The following is a 17,609-nucleotide window of genomic DNA, read 5'->3' as shown; positions in this document are numbered from 1 at the left end:
AATGAATTTTTAGCGATATTCAATTTTAGCGATGTCAGCACCCTCGCTAATAATGCCAAAATTTAAATCCTCGCTAAAAATTCTACTTATACGGTAGATTTTTTTATGCCCGCTCAGCTAAACATTAGAAATGTTAGACTTTTTTTCGTATAGATTTGTATAGGAACAAATTTTTATAGGTATAACAATATGCATGTAAATCTTGTGCGGCCTTCTTTTCTGACTTCAATGGCCGGAGACTAATGAAATTGACATAGGTGGCATCTTGTAATTTGATTCTATCAGAAAATATTTTTAAATCTATAGTTACAATTTTATTTCACAATGAAATGTAAATATATGGAATCATAAGTTTATATGGTTAATTATTTGTTTACACAAAAATACATCTTTTAATTTATCTAAGAACTACATGTTTATATCTACTTAGTGTAGAAATCCGAGTTTTGTAAACACCTGTCCATGCTCTGTTTTTCTGTCTATGTATCATTATTAAGTAATATCAGTCTGTTTTTCTCTTGTGACTGTCCTTGGTACTTATTATGTTATTACTAATTGTGCTAATTTTCTTGTTTATTTAAACAATAAAATGCTTTCTTTGTTACTTGTTATTACTGGAATTAACGGAACCAGCTGTTGCAGAAAAAATACATAACCCGCGTAAGCGGGTTATGTAATTTTTTTCTGCAATAGCTGCGACCGTTAATTCCAATAATAACAAAGACATTTTATTGTTTATATTTATATCTGTTTAAATAATCATTTAAAGTAGGATTAAAAAGATTAATTATTGTATTAATGATGCAAACGTCTTTATATGTTTCATTGATGGAACAGCCACTGATCAAGAAATCTGTACAGGCGACATGCCTAATATAGTTCATGCAGTGATTAAGGCAATGGGTTTTCTTAAGAAATAAAGGAGAAAATATTCAGTTGATGTAAATATTTAATCATTAAACTTTTTGCTATCAATATTAGTACATGTTTGTGCTGTACTGTGCTTACTTTTAAACGTTCACTTTATGTTTCTTTTACTAACTAATGTATGTTCTTACTTCACTTTTATCTTTGTATATAATTTCTTTTAATATTTAATCGGTTAAAGAGCTATCGTAATTTATGTTTAACTACATATAATTCCAATATGAAATAAATTCATTAATTTCCTTTGTTTTGATTGGACAAGAATAGATTCGAAAAAGAATTTACACATCGATGAATTTTACAGTCGGAACTACTTTCTTGACCTGTTTCTAGTATAAACAATATGGCTGCCTCCATGTTCTCGTTGATTATCTATTTAATTTTATTGTGTAAAAGTCCTTTTATTTGCATTGATATTAAATTAACAAAATAAAAATTATATTAAAAAAACCTTTTTAATTACTTAAATAAAGAAATTATTTTAAAATTTGAAAAGAAGAAAATTTTATCGTCTGCATTAGACGTCATACGTAGACTACATGATATTACATGTAAAATGGAATCGGATGAAAACGAAAGTTTTGAAACACCCCCAGTAACATTCGAGTTGAATTTACCTGAGGAAATGAATTCAGGGGAGGTTCTTAGTCTTCTAGAAGTACTCCAGTCAGATGTCCAAGGTTTTGATGAGATGCTTTTGAATGCAGTTACAGACATTCAAGAAGACCAAACTTTAGAAGCAGTTACAAAAACTGAGCTGCAACCTAGTAGTAGTACTGAAGTCTCACACATAAACACAAATTTACAGCCTCTACCAGACAGCATTTCAGAAGTGACTACTGCTCAGAGATTCAAGAGCTTACAGGAACAGGACCTGCTGGAGATTGAAACTAACCAATACAGCAACTCGAGAAAGAAAAATACCAAATGGGGCATTGGTGTCTTTAATGGTGAGAATATATTGTAAATTAAAATAACAGATTGTACTTTGATGCATAATTCACCAATTCAACCCAGTCAATGGTCAGTTTTGACATTAGAATGAAAATCAAAACATGAACATTTATGGATAGATAGGTGTGAAACTTTTAAGCCAAAGAATTGTTTCTATAGACTGGCCTACAATCTGTTTTAACCTGAATATTGTGACATACATGTACTCTTCTTCAGTGTTGATGAATAAAAACTAAATCAAATGACTCGGCACACATTATAGCACAGTGTAAACTTATAGAGACTGCCAATTAATTGTTAAACATGTTAATAAAGAAAAAAAATCATAAAAATTAAAAGTAATAATCAACAATAATATTTCAGCATGGTGTATGGAAAGAGTGAATGAGGTTTTAGACTTACATACAATTTCTGCACCTGTATTAGATGAGAATTTGAGGAAATTCTATGCAGAAGCACAGCCAAAGAATTTGAGTAGTCGTGTGCAGAAGATGCCTCAGGAACATGCAGCTGAATACCACAAAAATTCCATGAAAAATGTAAGGGCGGCCATCAATAGATATTTAAAAGACATAGGGAGACAAATTGATATTGTGAAGGACACTGAATTTAAAAGCTCAAATGCCATGCTCATTTCAAAGCTGAAATTCAACCTCAAACAAGGCCTCTCCAGACCAACAAAACACCATGCTGCAATTCCTTATGAAGACCTGATGAAAATAAACACCCACCTTTCAGGAAAGAATCCGGTAGCGCTAAGATTCAGGATCTGGTACCTTTTGGCAATTCACTTTTCAGTCGGGGATGTGAATTTCACCACCAATTATCACTTCAGTCCTTGAAATTTCAAAAGGATGAAAATGGCATAGAATACATAACCATTACACATGAGACGCATCAAAAAAACCAACAAGGAGGGTTAGATGGGAGCTCTGAGGAAGCACAGGACAAACGCATGTATGCTACTGGAAAAGAAACCTGTCCTGTCCAATCTATGAAATTATTCATCTCTAAAACTGACCCCAAAGCCACCTCCTTATTCAATGAGTGTGACAAAGATGCACTGCATTCTGAGGATCCCGAAGCTCACGACATTTGGTATTCAAATGTTCCAGTAAAACCAAAAAAGTTTACTACATTTATGCCAGACATATGTAAAAATGCTACCACAAAGAGATATACAGCACATTCTTTGAGAACAACCTCCATAACAGCTATGAGCGACGCAGGACTGACAGACGGGAACATCATGTTCATGTCGGATCACAAATGTGAAGAGTCTCTGAAATCCTATTGCCGTCGCCCCAGTGTTCAACAAAAAAAAATGATCAGTTCCGTTCTAGGAAGCGTTGCTGCTGGAGTCGGTGTAGAGAGAAACCCAGACTTACCTGTCGTCCCTGCTCAAGGCCTACCTAATCCAATCTGCCCTCCCCCTGCAGCTCTTGTTGCAAATCAAAGCCTAAATATTAATCGTGAGTCCAGCCTTCTTACAGGTTTTGGCTCTTACTCGATGTTCAAGGAATGCACCTTCCACTTCAACCATTAGGCCTAACCACTGACGCTCTCCGTAGTCCGTACTAAACATGTCAAGGACGAATAATTCAAAACGGTTGTGGAAAATTGTTTATCATATTTCCGATGTTTGTTGACTTAAAAATTACTTGTTAAAGTTTAATGCGTTTGTTTTATTGTATGTTTTGAATATTAAAGTTCATTATATTAATGTTCTCCAGGATTACGTTTTATTTACACAGTGCGGCGTAATGTATTCCTACGCCATATATAAAAGCGGAGCATTTAATGTATGGAGGCTTCGAAGAGAAATAATTTTAACGCCGAGGAATTACTGGAATTATAAGGATTAAACGTTCTTTTTTCAGAATTTATCGATGTGTAAACTCGCGCCTTTGTACTCACAAACTTTACATAAAAGTGCTTCGCACTTTTATTCAGTTTGTGAGTACAAAGGCGCGAGTTTACACATCGATAAATTCTGAAAAAAGAACGTTTAATCCTATAGTATATTGTATACAAATGCCGTCTATATATAAAAGGACAAGATAGGGTAACGGCCGAATCTGGCCCCTTATTTGATGGAAAAATCAAAACACTGGTAAAATTGTAATAGTTTGAAATTAAGAACTTAAAATGATGCTTGCTTTAAAACCAGCACCAATTTGGATTTAAGGCTTGCATAGAAGCCACTGTAGGTGCAGAAGTAGGACATTTTCCCGAATTTGCTCAATTCTGGAAGAATTTCATCATATTTGAGATACTTTTCTCATCTAAAAACATAGAGCACAAGCTTGCCTATCTGAGTTGTTTATGTTTAAACTGCATCTGACATTAGTATATAGAATATGTAAAAGCTTGTGGTCTATGTTTCCCGAAACAAAATGTGCTGTAAAATCGATGAAAATTTGAAAATTGACCAATACTTAGAACCAATACTCATTTGTGGCAGGGGTGACGACAGGTTTTTATTTATAAACCGTTGCATCATTCTGAAAGACACCCAAAATCGGGGGCCAACAAGGGGTCTTACCTTGTTTTGCCCTTTACTTGTCTGATGCATAATGTCCTGATGCCCTTTTTTGACGAAATTCCTCCAACTTTTAAGGTCAACCCAGTCACGAAAACGAGGGGATTAAATCTCATTCATTTGTCCGTCTTTAAGCCTCTCAGTCTGTCTGTCTGTCACAAAATAATTAACCTTCATATATTTTATGACTTTTGAATGAGAAGAGATAGGGCGTTCATGTTTCACAGGTACTTCACCCGTGACAAGATCTTTCCAAACGTATGATGTTTGACCTCGTGACCTAGATCTCGAAGTCGGACATATTTTTTTTCAAAATTTTAACATCATTTTAAATTGGTGCTAACTTTTGAAAGAGAAAAGATGGGACCTTTAAGATATTATGTGCATTATCTGTGACAATATCTTTCTAAACATACTATGATTTTTGACCCTGTGACCTTGACCATGAAAGTTGACCTACTTTTCATAAATGAATTTTTCTCATTAATTAAGGGACTTTTATATTTGACATGGGCATTGCCTGTGAGAAGATTTTCCGGACATGCTCTAATTTTTTATCCATTGACCTTGACTTTCATGTTTGATCTTATTTTTAAAAAAAAATTATTTGGTGATTACTTTTGAATGACATATGATAGGACGTTTATATTTGACACAATATATCATAAATTATGGCATCTCACCGTCAGAGACACCAAAAGCGGGGGACCACAATTATTTGAATTTGCTTGTTCTATTTGTATTTAACCTCTATCCTTAATGACTTTATAAGGTCTCAACTGCCTTATGTGGATTAAAATCATAACTCCGTTATTGTAATACTTCATTTTATCATTATATATTGACACTGTCTCTAAATGCTGATATTTTTTTTATATTATACTAATACCTCACCTTTATTACTGATACTTCTCTATTATTACTGACAGTTCTCCCTTATTACTGATATTTGTACGTGTACTTGTCCCTTATTGTAGCTATTTCTACATTACAACAGATACTTCTCCATATTTACTGATTCTTTATACTACTACTTATCCATTTTTACTGGTAATTCTCCATTATTACTGATGCTTTTCCGCTGTTATTTATACTTTTCCATTGTAACAGACAGTTATCAAAATATACCGATACTTTTCTGTTATTACTGATACAATACTTTTCGATTTTTAATGATACAAATACCTCTTCATTAATAAACATGTAAAAACCGAGGTCCCATGTCGCAGTAGGTGCTGGTACAAAGAAGATCCCTCCCTGCTCAATGGTCCTAAGTATAGGACAAAATTTGCAGCTCTCCACCGGCAAGTGGTGGTGTCTCCATTTGAGTGAAAAAATCTCGAGAGGGACGATAAACAACAATCAATCAATCAATCAGTAGATCCATTATAACTGATACTGTTACTTCTCAGTAATTTCTTATGCTTTTTAATTATTACTGAATTTCTCCACTTATTCTGACACTATGTTATGTCAAACGTTGCAATATTCGATCTTTTCCATTTGTATTGTATTATTTTTTATCAGCATTTGAATTATTTTACCCCGTAAGATCAATTATAAACTGATTACATGTATTAAAATTTATTGACGTACATTTTTTTCTCATATATTCCAAGCTCTCTGTTACTGTGTTTATAGATTCTGAAATGCATATCGACTAATAATAATAATAATGCTTACAAAATTGAATTAATTTTCTGTAAAACAACAACAGTGCTGAATTCAAAACAGCTAAGACATTGTATGACTTGATTTTTCTAAAGAAAAAAATTATACTTCATAATGTGATGTTCTGTTATTAATGATAGTAAGTTATAACGTACAATGCCTTGAAGAAGGATCTACTTTATATCAAAACATAATAAATACGTTTTTCAAAAATAGATACAAAACTTAAACAAATGTAGCCTTTTGAAACAAGAGGCCCATGGGCCTTATAGCTCACCTGAGGATCATGCAACAACTTTCCATTGATTGAATTTGATTCATATTTTAAGCCAGATGCTATGGCATTCACAATTTTGAAAGAGGCACCATTGATCATCATAACTATACACTTAGCAATTGCTTAGTTTGGTTACTTAATACTCATAGGCAGGGTAGGGGAACAAAAATGCATTTCAACTAATCAGTAATATTCAGTAATAATCAGTAGTGCCCCTACCATACATGCACCCCTGACCCTAGGTCCACACATTGCACAATTTTTGAAAAGGCACCCTTGCTTTTCAAAAATATTTGATTAATACCAAGGAGGAGATTTCAAACATTTCATTCATTTTCAGTATATAAGTACAGCCCGCTCTATGGTATCCCTGACCCTGGGGCCTTGAAATTCACGATTCTGGAAGATTAGGGCCCTTGCTCATCATAACTATATAGGTAGTTCATCTCCTTAATACCCAGGAGCAGAGAAGAAATTTTTCCAAAGAATTCATGTATTTTCACTATAAAATCAATAGAGTCGCGCCCTAACTCCAGAACCCCTGACCCTGGGGCCATAAATTTCACAATTTTGGAAGAGACATTCTTGCTCATCATAACTATAGTTATATAATGTACTTAGTTTACTTAATACCCAGGAGCAGAGAAGAAGATTTTCAAAGAATTCATGTTTTTAGCTCTACTGGTCAGAGACCAGAAGAGCTTATGCGATAGTAATGCGTCCGGCGTCCGTCCGTCTGTCCGTCTGTCTGTCTGTAAACAATTTTTCAAAATGCTACTCCTCCTACAGTTTTGGTCTAATTTCAATATAACTTGGCACACAAGTAGACTACACTAAGATACATAATTCTGTATATCGGTTTTGATTTCGATGAACGGTGTTGCCGTGGTTACTAAAAATAGAAATTTCTGTGAAATTCTTTCAAAATGCTACTCCTCCTACAGTTTTGGTCTGATTTCAGTATAACTTGGCACACAAGTAGACTACACGAAGATACATAATTCTGTGTATCGGTTTTTGATTTCGATGAAAAGTGTTGCCGTGGTTACTAAAAATAGAAATTTCTGTGAAATTCTTTCAAAATGCTACTCCTCCTACAGTTTTGGTCTGATTTCAGTATAACTTGGCACACAAGTAGAATACACTAAGATACATAATTCTGTATATCGGTTTTTGATTTCGATGAACGGTGTTGCCGTGGTTACTAAAAATAGAAATTTCTGTGATATTCTTTCAAAATGCTACTCCTCCTACAGTTTTGGTCTGATTTCAGTATAACTTCGCACACAAGTAGAATACACTAAGATACATAATTCTGTTTATCGGTTTTTGATTTCGATGAACGGTGTTGCCGTGGTTACTAAAAATAGAAATTTCTGTGATATTCTTTCAAAATGCTACTCCTCCTACAGTTTTGGTCTGATTTCAGTATAATTTGGCACACAAGTAGAATACACTAAGATACATAAATCTGTTTATCGGTTTTTGATTTAGATGAACGGTGTTGCCGTGGTTACTAAAAATAGAAATATCTGTAAAATTGTTTCAAAATGCTACTCCTCCTACAGTTTTGGTCTGATTTCAATATAACTTGGCACACAAGTAGAATACACTAAGATACATAATTCTGTGTATCAAATTTTAATTTTGATGAACTGTGTTGCCGTGGTTACTAAAAATTGAAATGTCTGTAAAATTGTTTCAAAATGCTACTCCTCCTACAGTTTTGGTCTGATTTCAATATAACTTGGCACACAAGTAGACTACACTAAGAACATAAAGAGACTTTATCAACGATCATTATTCTATATATTGCTGTTGTAAAGTTTCAAATCCCAGCTGCTTAAGTACTCTTCTCTTCCTTTGCTATAAGTTCAAACCAGTAGAGCTTCAGTCTCGACAGAGACTTCTGGTTTTTAACTGTATAATCAATAGAGTCCCGCCCTAACACCAGAGCCCCTGACCATGGGGCCATAAAATTCACAATTTGGCACTCTTGCTCATCATAACTATGCACTTAGTTTATTTAATACCCAGGAGCAGAGAAGAAGATTTTCAAAGAAATAATGCATTTTCACTATATTCTCATTTTAGCCCCGCCCTAGCACTAGAAGCCCTGACCCTTGGGCCATTAAATTCACAATTTTGGTAGAGACACCCTTGCTTATCATTACTATATGTACTTAGTTAGTTTATTTAATACCCAGGAGCAGAGAAGAAGATTTTCAAAGAAATAATGCATTTTCACTATATTCTCATTTTAGCCCCGCCCTAGCACTAGAACCCCTGACCCTGGGGCCATTAAATTCACAATTTTGGTAGAGACACTCTTGCTTATCATTACTATATGTACTTAGTTAGTTTATTTAATACCCAGGAGAAGAAAAGAAGATTTTCAAAGAAATAATGCATTTTCACTATATACTCATTTTAGCCCCGCCCTAGCACTAGAACCCCTGAGATCCCAGGGCCATGAAATTCATAATTTTGGTAGAAAACTCAATGCTGATTACAATCATGCAAACAGTTTGACTGCTTGATGTCCAGGAGTAAAGAAGAAGATTTTTAAAGATTGCATTAATTTTAATGGTTTTGGCCCCACATCTCAGGCCCCAGGGGGGCAGGGATCATGAAATTCACATTTTTGTTTGTTCCCCTTCACCCATAGATGCTGTATACCAAATTTGGTTGAAATTGGTTCAGTGGTTGCAGAGAAGAAGCTGAAAATGTTTAAATGTTAACGCACAACGCACGACGACGGACGAAAACGGATAGCAATAGGTCACCTGAGTATACTCAGGTGACCTAAAAAGGAAAAACCCAAATTACTCCATCGGTAAAAAAGAAAATACACAATAAACAGATTAATTTATTTTGTTCTCTAGTGTCTCAGGGTTTAAAAAAGACAAGTAATAAAACTTGTGGTAATTTTGTCAATCTCTGTAAAACAAAATAATATAACAAATGTAGCCCTTTAATGCGGTCAATCCATAGATATATCGACTTCACAGAAAAGCATATCGTGCTCGGTCGATATGCTTTTCTGTGAAATCAACTATGGATCGACCTTATCAAAGGGCTTTATTTATATCATATATTTTGTAATATTATCATGTAAATTTTGCATTTATCTTACCTTAGTAAATTCAAAATTTATAACATGATAATATACAAAAGTACAATCAATTTGTCGCTTTGAGGAAAAAAGAAATCTATAAAGCGAAATCGAATGTTTAAAAAATCACATTTCACATTCAAAAGATGTTCAGACTTTCAAAGACGACAGGTAAAAATATGTTTAGTTGTTATTCAACACTGAATCTATCATCATATTAAATTATTTTTTTTCAATTATCAAAACTTGATTAGATACTTTGATCAAGCACAATTTAAATGTTATTGTTCTCTAGAGTATTTTATAAGATTACAGTAAAATATTGTTGAAACAACTGATTGTATTACATTTCTTGGAACGTTCTTGTAATGAGTTTATACAAAGAAATACGTATTTGCACTGGGAGTCAATACCATTTCGTCCGAAAATTCTACGGTATCTTGAGCAATCGCTAGCTGTTGAGCCAGCTGCGATAACAGAAGTTTCAAAACTTAGATAATCAATAATTTTAAATAATTTTAAACTGTTGTCCTGTTTAGAATAACAAGGAAAGATCTAATTAAACAAAAGACCCGGTCATATTACTTTCACACTGATATTTTTTCATCTTAAAAATAGCATTGGGACAGCTCTTTTGAGTATATAATTAATTAATTAAGTATCCTGTGTTTTAAGGAAAATATTGACAAGGAAAATATTGATTCATACTTGTAGGGATTTGATTTTGTAGATGAATAACAAATCACTTGTTCACAAAAAATAGTGATTTCATAGTTTACCTGGAATTAATATTCCCTGGGAAAAAAATTGTTCTCTATGGAACCATTCTTTACATTTGCTCTTTGTACAAATCGATTTCAAGGACCAATAGCTTTCAAATATTGAAATACTTTCTGTCGCTCATGTGCACTTGTCCATTGTGACACCCCAAAGTATGGGCAGAATCACAGCTTGTGTTAATGCAGTCACCGGTACTGCTTCATGTTTCAGCGCTGATGTAAATCAATATTTGCAAATGATAATAATTTTTTGTGTGATATTGTTATACATTCAGTATTTGTTTTTCTGTTACAATTTATTCTTCATGTGATATGATGAGATTTTTAATAGTCCTCTGTCTTTTTGTTTTCAATTGGTATTTTCAGAATTTTTAACTCTTCAATGGGGATCAATTGTACATTTTTAATACATGATACTCTTGATAAAATTTATAGTCAACTAGTGTAGCTTTTCCCAATCACGTGACCATTGTTGTATTATTTACCATAGAAGAAAGCCACGCTGACTTGCTGAAGAATATTTTGTTGATAACCCTCCATCCACCCCCTTAAGTTTCTTTTACATTTATTTTTATGTACTTATTGATCATATTTTGCATTTATTTTGGTCTTCATTTTGTTAAATCCCATCTGTTTTTGATGACAGGAATATCAGTGTTTAATATATGAAATGTTCTTAATTTTGAGTGTCTGATTGTATAATTTGAATCAAAGATTGATCTTGATGTGATCTTTAGAAGTTTGTGCTCGTGTCTTCTGAACTACTAATTATATGTTTTATCACTTTTTGTCGTTTATTTTGAGTAACTGCCATTTGTTCACTTTCAATACTGCTGTTATTTTTGTCTCACTCAATCAAAATCTAGATTAGTTGATATAGTCTCGTACTTATACGAATAACAAACTTATATTAATGTCTTTTGTTTTTCAAATGTTAAATACAGAATTCAGTGGAGGTACTAAATCTGTTTTTAAGTGATTAACATGTATAATTGTTGCCCTGCCCATCCGTCTGTATGTTCGTGAAAACTTCAACCTTGCCCATAAACTGAGTGAGCGGCTTTCATGTCTCACAGGTATATTCCTTGTGACAAGATCGTTCTTCGGGTACTACCAAATTTGCCCTCGTGACCTTAATTAACAAACTTATTCCAAACTTTTTATTTATACAAAATTTTATTCAGAAATAAAAGGGAATAAAAGTAAAACTTTAACCTTGGACATGAATTTTGAATAGTGAGTGCCAGGTATTTCATAGTTCACTTGTATGAGTGGGTATTTAATAAAGCTAACTTGAGCATTCAGCTCAGTTGAGCTTAAAACTTCTTATTTATTCCCTGACATCAAGCAGTCGTTCTGTTGGCATGACTGTATTGAACTTTGAAATTCATGGCCCAGGAAACGGGGGTTCTATTCCTAGGGCTGGGCTATATAGTGAAAATACATTTTCTTCTCTCCTCCTGGGTATTACGTAATCAAACTAAGTACATACATATACTTATGGTAATGCAAAGATACCTCTCTCAAATTTGTGAAATACATGGTCCGATGTCAGGGGTTCTGGTGAAAGGGGGCTCTATTGAATTTATAATAAAAAGTCATTATTTCTCTCTAAATACATTATTTTTTTCTGTTCTTGGTTTTAAAACACATTCTAAACAACATGTACATGTCTAGTGGGGTCTGGGGGCGATTTCCCCGGAAGCTGCTTTGTTACTCAAATATATTTTTCATTTCCTTGAAGGAAATACCATGCCATTCTGTTAGTCTAAAGAATGAATTTTTCTACCCCCTGCTTGAAAAGTGGGAGGATATATAGTGATCGGGTTGTCTGTCTGTTCGTCCGTCGTCCATACGTCCTTCCGTCTGTTACGTTTTGAGTTACCCATTTCTTATCCGCAACTCCCCTTACGACCTTTATCCTTGAAGTTGGACTTGCATTTTAGAAACTTCAACCCTCGCATTGAGATGCCACCCGGGGCATTAGTCTTTCATAAACATATCTCGACTTAAAAATTTCATTAAGGCACAATGTCAACAACATTTAATCAAAAATTCAATTCTTTCCCACACAAATAATCGAGTCCAGGTACATTGACTTACTTGTTATGACTTATTTGTTATAACTTTTTTGTTTTGACTTATTTGTCGTGAATGCTTCGTAGCTAGAGATAACTAAGTGTAAGAAGCCTATTGAAACCTGTTGATTGGCTTACTTTTTAAATAAAAAATAATGTTTAGTCCTATTTTAACTGTGGTTTTTGATTGACGAATTGTAATTTAACGTCCAGCACAGTTGTGATTTCTAAAGTAAATATTATTTTTGTTGTTATAATCTAATTCTTATTTCCTAAAAGTTATTACTTAATTCTTATATGTAACTTCCAGTTTGCATAATGATTGAAGACAAGAACATGGCTACTATTTTATCTTGTCGTTAGTAATATATATACATGTAAATTCAAAGACTTTTTTCTGAAACCATACGTTGCCCCCATCTTTTACGCCACTTTTTGTGAAGTAAACTTGTCATAACAAATTTTAAATAACAAGAATTCAAAGTTTAGTCATAAGAACTAAGTTAAAACAAATAAGAAATAAGTCAAAACACATAAGAAATAAGTCAATATCCCTCCAGGGCGTCAGTAATTAACAGATAAAAATTCAGTAATCACACCAGTACTGTACGTTTAACTACAAAACTACAATCAATCGTTCTCAGTAGCTTACCTACATTTAGTTAGAACTAACCAAAAAATCTCAAAACAAATAAGTCAAAACAAATAAGTTATAACAAAATAAGTCTTTTACAAGTAAGTCAATGTCCCTCCAGGGCTTCCGTAGTCCATAATTATTATACAAATAGACAAAATCACAATAATTTGCAGCAAATTTAGAGCTTTCATATGTGCAGATATGCATAAATCGAACAATCCTTTGTGCAATAATTATATAAAACAATCTTTTCTTCATAAACTTAATAACTGTGTGATATTTTCAGTATTTCTGTACATTTGCTATAACAGCAAAGCTTAACTTTTTAGTATTTTACTTATTTGAGGTTTTTCATTCAAAAAATATTATCAGGTTTCATTCAAAAGTTATTTTTTGACAGTTGAATAGAAAATAAAATCCATCTTTAATATTTCTATCCTTTGTTTAATATATATCAAAATCTTAAATTTGAAGGGATAGAAAAAATGTCTTTTTTAGGTCACCTGAGTAAACTCAGGTGACCTATTGCTATCTGTTTTTGTCTGTCGTCGTCCGTCGTCCGTCGTCCGTCGTGCGTCGTGCGTCGTGCGTTAACATTTAAACATTTTCAGCTTCTTCTCTGAAACCACTGAACCATTTTCAACCAGTTTTGGCATATAGCATCTATGGGTGAAGGGGAACAAAAATTATGAATTCCGTGGTCCCTGCCCCCCTGGGGCCCGGGGGGTGGGGCAAAAACCACTAAAATTAGTGCAATCTTTAAAAATCTTCTTCTTTACTCCCAGACATCAAGCAGTCAAAATGTTGGTATGATTGTAATCAGCATTGAGTCCTCTACCAAAATTGTGAAATTCATGGCCCCAGGGTCAGGGGTTCTGGTGTTAGGGTGGGGCTCTATTGATTATATAGTGAAAATGCATTATTTCTTTGAAAATCTTCTTCTCTGCTCCTGGGTATTAAATAAACTAATTAAGTTCATAGTTATGATGAGCGAGAGTGCCTCTACCAAAATTGTGAATTTTATGGCCCCAGGGTCAGGGGTTCTGGTGTTAGGGCGGGGCTCTATTGATTATATAGTGAAAATGCATTATTTCTTTGAAAATCTTCTTCTCAGTTTCTGAGTATTAGATAAACTAATTAAGTTCATAGTTATGATAAGCAAGAGTGCCTCTACCAAAATTTTGATATTCATGGCCCCAGGGTCAGGGGTTATGGTGTTAAGGCAGGGCTCTATTGATTATATAGAGAAAATGCATTAAATCTTTGAAAATCTTCTTCTCTGCTACTAGGTATTAAATAAACTAACTAAGTACATACATGTAGTTATGATGAGCAAGAGTGCCTCTACCAAAATTGTGAAATTCATGGCCCCAGGGTCAGGGGTTCTAGTGTTAGGGCGGGGCTCTATTGATTATATAGAGAAAATGCATTAAATATTTGAAAATCTTCTTCTCTGTTCCTGAGTATTTGATAAACTAACTAAGTACATAATTATGATGAGCAAGAGTGCTTCTACCAAAATTGAGAAATTCATGTCCCCAGGGTCAGCGGTTCTGTTGTTAGGGCGGGGCTCAATTGATTATATAGTGAAAATGCATTAAATCTTTGAAAATCTTCTTCTCTGCTTCTGAGTATTAAATAAACTAATTAAGGACATAGTTATGATGAGCAAGAATGCTTCTACCAAAATTGTGAATTTTATGGCCCCAGGGTCAGGGGTTATGGCATTAGGATGTGGCTCTATAATGATTATATGGTGAAAATACATTACATCTATGAAAATCTTTTTCTCTACTCCTGGGTAAAAAGCAGGATGAACTATTAACATAGTTATGATGAGATTGGCTTTTCTTCCAGAATTGTGAATTTCAAGGCCCGTGGGTCAGAGATACCAAAATGGGGAGGGGGGGGGGGGGCTCTACTTATATACTGAAAATGAATTGTTTGAAATCTGCTCCTTGGTATTAATCACACATTTTTGATAAGCAAGTGTGCCTTTTCAAAAATTGTGCAATGTGTAGACCTAGGGTCAAGTGTTCATGTGTGGTAGGAGCACTTCTGATTATTGCTGAATAATACTGATTAGTTGACATACTTTTTTGTTCCCCTACCCTGCTTATCCATATTAAATTAAGTAAACAAACTAAACAATTGCTAAGTGTATAATTATGATTAGCAATGGTGCCTCTTGAATTGTGAATGCCATATATCTAGCTTAAAACATGAACCAAATTCAATCATTTGAAAATTGTTGCATGATGCTCAGGTGACCTATAAGGCCTATGGGCCTCTTGTTTAAAGTTTAATAGAAGATTCCGGCGTATATAGTTTTGCCATGTCCGTCCATCTGTCTGTCTGTATGTCCACCAAAACTTTAATCTTGCCTATTACTTTCCCAAAGGAATTGTTTCTTACAAGAAATACACCTGTGAAATATGAAAGCGATATTTCAAATTGTTCAAAAGTTACGGCCAAAGTTAAAGATTTTAAAAAGTGGGTTAAACTCTAAGGTCAAGGTCAAAAATATTTATACCCTCTGAAAGGTCTTGTCAAAATAAATACACGTGAAGTATGAAAGCCCTAGCTCCAATTGTGCAACAGTTATGGCCAAGGTTAAAGGGTGGTATTTTTGGAAAAAGTAGGTCAGACTCAAACATCAAAGTCAATGGGTCAAATTGGTGATACCGAATCGAAGAAAGGTCTTAACTTGTTACAAGGAATATACCTATTGAATATGAAAGACATAGCTCCTCCCACTCAAAAGTTATGGACAAGGTTAAAATTTTTTGCGGACAAACAGACAGACAGACGGACGGACAGGACGAAAACTATATACTTCCGAAACTTCGTTTACAAGGGCATAAAAATATCAAACTTTATCTTTGGCTACATGTATAACTTTTGAATAGTTGGTGCTGGGGCTTTCATACTTTACATGGGTATTCTTTGTGATAAGACACAATGGGCATAAATATTTTTTTTTTTACTTTTGACCTTGATTTAGATTTTGACCCACTTTTTGAAAACTTGAACCGTGACCATAACTTTAGAGCCGTTAGTACTACCGTAACGGCTTTTATATTTCAAAGGTATATTTGTAAGACTCTAAAGTGCGATGGTGACGCCAAAGTCCGATGGTCTCGCCAAACTCCGATGGCCTGCGCCAAACCCCGATGGCTCGCTGTCTTTACGGGCCCCAAAGTCTGACGGTCACGCCAAAGTCCGATGGCTTGTTTCCTATGAGACACGCGACGCTAAAATGCGATGGTCTGACACGCCAAAGTCCGATGGTGCGAAGGTACAATCAACGTTTATGATGTCACAATAGTCCGACGTCATGACGTTGTCCTGCAATCAAAATCCAATATTTACATTCGCTGTGTTTTTCTAGTAAGCTTACTGTGAAATTGATTTGAAAAACATTTTCGTGTATACTCACGCGTAGAAATATACACGGAGAAACATGCGTTAACGTGACGTCACAATGAGACTGCAGCGACTTTAGTAAAATGCAACAATATAAGGCAGCGAGAAATTCAAATATTAAGTATATTTTAGTTGCCTCCAAACAGATTAAATGTAAATATAAGGAATGTTTTTTTAGTTTCGTGTGAGTTAGCGCGCTTCATGAAATATGCCTACGTGACAAGTCTGTGTGATTCACACACCAATAACTCACACAAAACTAAAAAACATTCCTTAAATGATTTTGTATTTGTCCCGCTTACAATTTTACTGATTTTGCTTATTGTTTTTGCCCACCCGAGCTATAAGGGTTAGTCCTTGTACACCATTCGACTGATTGGGTTAGTTCTTGAACACCAATGTGTTTCTTCGAACTCACCCAAGGGGTTTTATGGTCAGTCCTCGCACACTATTGGACTGACTTGGTTTAGTCATGCACCCATCCAAGATACCTATGGCTTATGGTTGTTACACATTTTTCGACTGATAAGTGTTAGTCTCCCACCTAAATCCAAAAGATTAGGGTTAGTCTTTGCATTTAATACTTATTAGTATTTATTTCAAACAATCGGGCCTTGGCATGGCGCAGCATCGCATTTTTGCGCAATATTACTATGACGTCATACACGTTAATTGTTTTCTGCACCATCGGACTTTGGCGTGTCAAACCATCGGGGTTTGGCGCAGACCATCGGACTTTGGCGTGACCATCGGACTTTGGAGTCCCATCGCATTTTGGAGTCCTACATATTCACCTTACCAAAATCTTCTTTTGAATACCATCGATCAATTGTGACCTTTTGACCTTAATCTTAGAGTTTGACCCGCATAAATAAACATAACCTTGCCCATAACTTTTTAGCTGTTAGTACAAGCTTAGGGGCTTTCATATTTCACAGTGTATTTCTTCTGAGAAAAGTGAATACCAACAATTTTGACCTTGCAGTTTATCTTGCATTTGAAAAATTTCAACCCTCGCCATAAGCTGTCATTTATGGCCATCTGTGTTTCACAAGCACATCTTCTGTTTTTTATACCCCCCCCCTTCCTGCTTGAAAAGTGGAAGAGTATATATAGTGATCGGAATGTCTGTCCGTCTGTGACGCTTTGGGGTACCCATCTCTTATTTATTTATTTTTAAACTAGCTTTTTTGATAAAATAGA

The sequence above is a fragment of the Saccostrea cucullata genome, unplaced genomic scaffold (genome assembly GCF_032062105.1).
Source record: "Saccostrea cucullata isolate Sc308-1 unplaced genomic scaffold, CSIRO_AGI_Scuc_v1 ctg4074, whole genome shotgun sequence".
NCBI lineage: Eukaryota > Metazoa > Mollusca > Bivalvia > Ostreida > Ostreidae > Saccostrea > Saccostrea cuccullata.
The sequence above is the reverse complement of the archived record's forward strand: the minus strand, read 5'-3'. Positions refer to the sequence as shown.